At 37.2% G+C, this 6,441-nt stretch overlaps 1 pseudogene; it reads right to left on the bottom strand.

Moving 5' to 3' along the window:
* Window positions 1-3,137: 3,137 nt before the first annotated feature.
* LOC121767023 lies at window positions 3,138-4,650 on the bottom strand (annotated as a pseudogene).
* Between the last annotated feature and the right edge of the window lie 1,791 nt (window positions 4,651-6,441).

Here is a 6,441-nt window from a genome sequence, read left to right as displayed (position 1 = left end):
TCAGTTGAGACCCCAGCACTTAGAATGATGAGTCGCATGGGAGAGAGAAAAGACAAAAAGCATCTCAATAAGGGCATAGCGGTAAAAGTGTCATGTGGGCTTGCCCTAGGAGATGTTGGGCCCAAGAAGTTGTCCTATAATATGGATGAGACGCATTGAATAAAAGACACGTACACTCCTCACTTCAGTTACCTCAAGTCACCACTTTCCTTAGTATGGAGTAGAAGCCATTCGGGAGAGAAGGAGCCACATCTCAGCATGATGTCCTTGCTAGAGGAGGAGTCAAATTCAAGCCACCATCATTTACATCGTTTGCTTTCTTTGTTTCTCGAGGGGTTCAAACACTTAGTTTCTATTTTCGTGCTTAACATTAGTAGTTAGCTACTTGTTTCAGTTTGTTCTGTTTTTAAGCTACTCAGGTTTCATTTCTAGTCTACTAGATCGTGCCATTTGAGTTATGAATTTCTGTTTGCTTATTTCCTTTGCCGATCTTGAATGAAATGGAATTTTTAGTTGTAGTCGTGTTGGATCTGTTGATTTCTTTCTTGAAAATCTTGATGCATTTGGTTTCAGCTCTTTTTCTATTCCTTGACTAGGTAGATGGTGTTTAGTTTAGTTTATTTGCAAGAAGAAGTAGTCAAAATTCTCTAGATCTGTCTCTGTTGCTTAAGAATTCATATGATCAGTTTTGAATCGGTGTTGTTTTATGTTTAATGCTTATGCTCTGTTCAGATCTGTCTATTTGTCGTTCAATTTTCATTTCTTAGAGAAGAACAATGGTAGTTAGTTATACTGCATGTCCCTGTCACCTTTCCTAGTTTTCGCAGTTTTTGTAGTTCGCAGGTAGTGTCAGTGGTCCCAAAGATGCTTTTATGCCTTTTCGCTTTCCTTAGTTTCGTTGATCAGTTGGTTGGTTTACGTTATAATGTTCACGTTTGATTTGATCAATTTAATTTACCCATTGAGCAGTTTAAATTCTTAGTTAATCTTAAACCCCCTTTTTAAAGCGTGGCCGCAGCTAAAACCGCCCAAATGTCTCAACCCCAACTCCATTCGCAACCATCTCTGTGGGATTCGACCTTACTTCCCTCTACTAAGACGATAGTAGTGCGGGTTAAGGCTTTGAAAGGCATCCCGTGTTTCAATCTGGAACATAAAAGCTACGAGGGGCTGTTGCTCTCTGTTTTTACTTGTGTTTGTGTTTCGCGGAAAGTTATAAGGAATTCGCTTATATGACAGCTTTTCATGAATCCACAAGGTTTTGTATGGTCTCAAGCAAAGCTCAAGACAGTGGTATTTGAGATTTGATGAGTGCATTCAGGAATTTGGTTTTGAAAAACCCAGATATGAAAGTTGTATATTCATAAAGAGAAAGGAGAGCATACCAGTAGCCTACCTGCTACTTTGTGTAGATGATATGCTCATTGCAACTCCTGCTACTTTGTGTAGATGATATGTTTCTTCCTTCCTTCTTTCGTTCTTATTCCTTGTAACCCTAGTATCCAATTCCCTCTCCCTCTTTAAATTCTATTTTCTCCACATTATTCACACACCCACATTTCAAATTCACATTTACTCAAAATTCTTTGGATTCTACCAATTGTTATTTTGCATAACTGTCAATCAACACAAGGAACGTTCTTCTTTTAATTTCTGAGCATTGATCTTGAATTCTTTCATTGGATGACTTTGTTATTGATATATATTTTGGTAGTTTGGATTGGAGTTTGATGGGGGATGATTTGCACAATGGTTTGCACAAGACCAAATGTGAGCCATGGTGTTGCCACAAATTGGATTTTGAGATATCTAGGAGGGACATCTAATTACAGTATTCTATTCTCAGACACTAAGGGCAGTGATCAAGATCCATTAGTGGGGTTCTGTGACTCTAATTTTGCTGTATGTTTTGACACGAGAGAGTCACACACCTGACACATCTTTCGTTTATGAAGGAGAATTTTTGGTTGAAGAATCCTCTCTGATTTTGGGATAAACTAAGAAGTCGTGATTGTTTCCAGTGACTATAGTAGTGCTATCTGCCTCACCAAACACCAGACCTTCCATGAGAGAAGTAAACATGTGGATGTAAAGTTGCATTTCATTGGATATGAAGTGAAAAGGGGTTCTGAAAGTGATGAAAGTGTCCATAAAAGAGAATGCATGAGATATACTGACTAAGACTTTACCATGTTCCAAGCTCAAGCATTGCTTGAATTTGGTGGTCAGATTATTCAATCATGACCTAGGTGGAGAATTTGTAAGATATGTGGATGCATATTGAATAAGTCATAAACCGAGGATCAAGTTGAAAATGGGAATAAGTTTGAAAATTTGTTTCCAACGGCTACTGTAGGCATTTGCAACCGAAGGGTTTGCGAGCTTGGATTGAGCTCAATCTTGTTGGGCGATATGTGTGCTCTCTCAGTTCACATACATATACAGATTCAGTTAGTGATAAGAAAGAGAGCAATAATCATTTCTATGTGAGGAGATTAATATTGTAGTTAAGAGCTCACAAGTTTAAGCGATTGTTTTCTTGAATGATTCTCGAGCGATTCTGACGAGCTATTTTTTATTGTCATTGAGTGTTGAATAAATTGGTTGATAGCTTCTCTGTGGATGTAGGTCATACGACCGAACCACGGAACTATGTATTTTGCATTAATTCGTTTCTTTGATTTTATTTATTGTTTTTCGTCGATTACTAACATTTCTCTTGCTAAATTTACAGAACCAACAATAGGTGAGTGTGTGGGAATAGGTATATGTAAAGAACAATTTATTGGAGCTTGACGATAAACTTGCAAAAACATATTTCATTACGTAAACCATGCACTGTTGATGAAACACAACATTCTCGAGTTATGGGCATGTATCATATGTCCGAGTTATATACTACAACAATCCAATCCTCCTTTCTTAAAAATAGCTATATCACTCAATATGAACTATAAAACCAATTATGTAAGACATATTTCTAAACCACCATCATCATGCATGATCATGTGTCATAATATTTCACAGTCTAATGACTTAATTTAGTGTACAAATTATTTCACAACAAATACCTCAAATAAATACATACAACAATATAATACAAATACAAGCATATATTATTATTATTATTATTATTTTCACACATGTTGAAGATAAATTTGTGAGTCTAACCGAGGCACTGCATGAGCAATCAAGGGTTTAGCCAACAACAAGTCATGTTTAGACTCAGCCAAGTCAATAGTACTGGTATCAAGTGGTTGCTTCCAGCTAAAACCTTGAATAAGTCTAGCCAAAAGCATGGTTGTTGTGGTAGAACCAAGATCAAGGGCGGGGCATCCTTGTCTTCCGGTACTAAATGACAAAATACGCAAATCGTGATCCACAAGCGATACATTTGAGACTTCATCAACAATGTGTCGTTCTGGCTTGAACCGGAGAGGCTCATCCCAAATCCTAGGGTTCCGACCTAGGCCAGGGCGGCTAAGCACCACATGACTACCCTTTGGGATGAAATAGCCACCCATGACAATGTTTTTGCTTGAAATGTGAGGCAAAGTAAATGGTGATACCGGGTGGATTATCAATTGTTTCCAACATCATTTCCTATAAAATCAACATCATATTATTCCCATGATGAAGTCATAATAATATATTACAAGATTTTAATCAACAACTTTGGCCAAATAAATACTTACAAGAATGACTGCTTTTATCTCTCGAATTGACAATAGGGGCCTATTTTGTGAGTTCTTGAGGTTTATCAAAAATACCAAGAATATCATTATCCTCGCTCTTAAGTCCTAGCTTCCACATCTCCATTCTCTTTTTGATTGCTTGATCGTGGTATTTTCTTACATTCTTGATGGCATCTGTGATCATCTTTTTATTTCCATCCAAATCAAAAACCTCCAACCACGGCAAAAAATCAGCAATAGCGAATCCGTAGAGACATGAAAGAATGGTGAACAATCCATCTACATGTTCTCTCTATTCAATTCCCGGGCCTCCGTCATCCATTCCCGACCCGAAAAACCTTTCGCTGAACACCGTCTTCCTTATCACATTGCCACAGTAATGCCTAGTTACATCTCTCACGTTCACAACTTCACTTTTATGTGGATTGATGCATTGATTATATACAAATCTCACGAGATGATCGGCTTCCTCTAATCGTTTTGCATGGAGCCGTCTGAACACATCATTTGTGAGCACCTCCGACACCAGCACCCTCCTCATTTTCGTCCACTAGTTACCGGAGGGAGAGAGGGAAGGTGAAAGGTATCCATTGCTGACGAGGCGGGCCGAAGAGACGTCGGGCCGGGAGGCAATGACGCTGTCATGCTTCTTCAAGAACTCGATAGAGAGTTCCGGAGAAGAGACGGTGATGACGTTGACGCGGCCTAGCTTGATGCAGGCAATCTCCGTGTTGAGTTGCTTCATGACATTGTGTATCCACCGGAATGCGGGCTTCTTCCGAAGCATTTCCGGCAGGCTGCCGACGATCGGGTAGGAGGTGGGGCCCGGTGGAAGTGGCGGCACCGTCGAACTTTTGTTAATTGATTTGAGTATAAAAAATCTTAGTGAAACTAAACATAAAGCTATTGCTATTAACGAGGGAAGTTCATTGCTAAATCTTGTTTCTACTTTCATGTTAGAGTTTACCATGTTTGAATCTATGAGCTAATGTGTACGTAAGCTCTAAGATTGGGCTTGCAACTTTATAGAGGGAAGTGAGGAATTGGATGCAAATAGCCTTGAGATTAATTTAGACTTGTATTAGGTTTACGTATATTGGTTGAGGCATACGACGAGTAATGAGTTATTATTGAGTTCGGGGTGTGATATTGTAATGCACTGTGTTGACATTGATAAATGTCAACACAAATTTGTGTTGACATTGATATGCGATCGTATCGACATTTTTAATATACTGCATTGATGAGTTAACAATTTTAGAAAACGCGCCCCAAGTTTCTGAATATGAATGAAAATTTAAACTGTTGTATTGGTGAGTATTTTTATTTAATTCGATACTCATAAATCATAATCCAATTGTGAAAAAATAAGACCGTACATTTATAGCTTCAATTTCAAGTACTTGAATTTGTTGGATGAAATTATAAAATTTAATACTCTTATTAAGCTTGTAAATATCACAAACAATTTAGTAGTGCTGGTTGTGAACGCAATACGAAAATTATTATTTCTCTGTCATGTTTTTATTTCTCACTTTTTTTCGGCGTCAGGCCACAACTCACACAATAATAACGTCTTTCATACTACCTCCGTCCCCCAAATATTGTTCTACTTTGACCCGACACGGGTTTTAAGAAAATGTAATGGAAAGTGAGTTGAAAAAGTTAGTGGATTATGGGTCTTACTTTAATGTCAGTAGAAATGAGTAAGTGAAATATGGGGTCCACTACCAAAAATGGTAAAAAGTGAAATGGGACAAACTTTCTAGGACGGAGGTAGTATTAATAAACATTATTACTTGTTTGTTTTTGTTGTAAAATTGAAATACGAGAAATAATAAAAAATTAATTCATTAATAACAGGAATAAAGTAATCCGTTGCTCATTGCTCGTTAAATGAATGGAAATTGACGAGGAAAAAACGAACGACGGAATCATTTATTCACATCCTTATTTATCAATCGTTATAATTGGTTTGTCCGAGACCAATAAGCATTCAATTGATTGCTTAGTTTTACAAAAGAAACCAACAGAGTGTGGCAAGATTCTATAGGAAAGCCGTCAAAAATAGTTCAAATTAAAAAATAGTTGCTATTTCATTTATTAATTCAATTTTTAAAAATTCCGGCGATGTTTTTCGACCCTCTCCTAATAGTTGCTCTAGAATTATGTTTCCTTTATGAATTGGAATTTTTAAATTTTGGGGAGTGTTTTTCGACTCATTCCTAATAGTCGCTATACAATTATATTGATACCTTATATAGGAAGCTAGAAGTTAGGCCATCGGTCTATAAATATTGTGGCTATATATCAAATTACCATAGCAAACAAAACTAGATGTAATTATACCAAACATTTAGAGATATTTTCTGTTACCTAATCTAGTAACGGAGCCTTGATTCTCATTCTACATAAGTTATTCTACCACAAAATACTTTAGTAAGAGCCATCATTCCTCACTACGTACCGAGAAGCGCTCCATTTTATCAAGCATTTAGAGCATAAACGACTGGGTCGAAAGAGAGCACAAGTTTGAGAACTTTCCAAGCACGCCTATGCTCGGGTTTCTTCACAAATATCGAGAATGTACCAACCACAATATCATCTTTCAGTAGGGATGTCAATGCACCCTGAAACCTATAGATCGAATAGCCTGCTAAATTTATGCATTAAATTTTAGGATGTTACCCTCCGTTCAATAAAAATAGAGACTTTGTGGACAGCACGAGTTTTAATGCAAAATTTG

Source organism: Salvia splendens, chromosome 15 (assembly GCF_004379255.2).
Source record: "Salvia splendens isolate huo1 chromosome 15, SspV2, whole genome shotgun sequence".
NCBI classification, from domain to species: Eukaryota; Viridiplantae; Streptophyta; class Magnoliopsida; order Lamiales; family Lamiaceae; genus Salvia; species Salvia splendens.
This window is presented reverse-complemented; position numbering and strand designations above follow the sequence as displayed.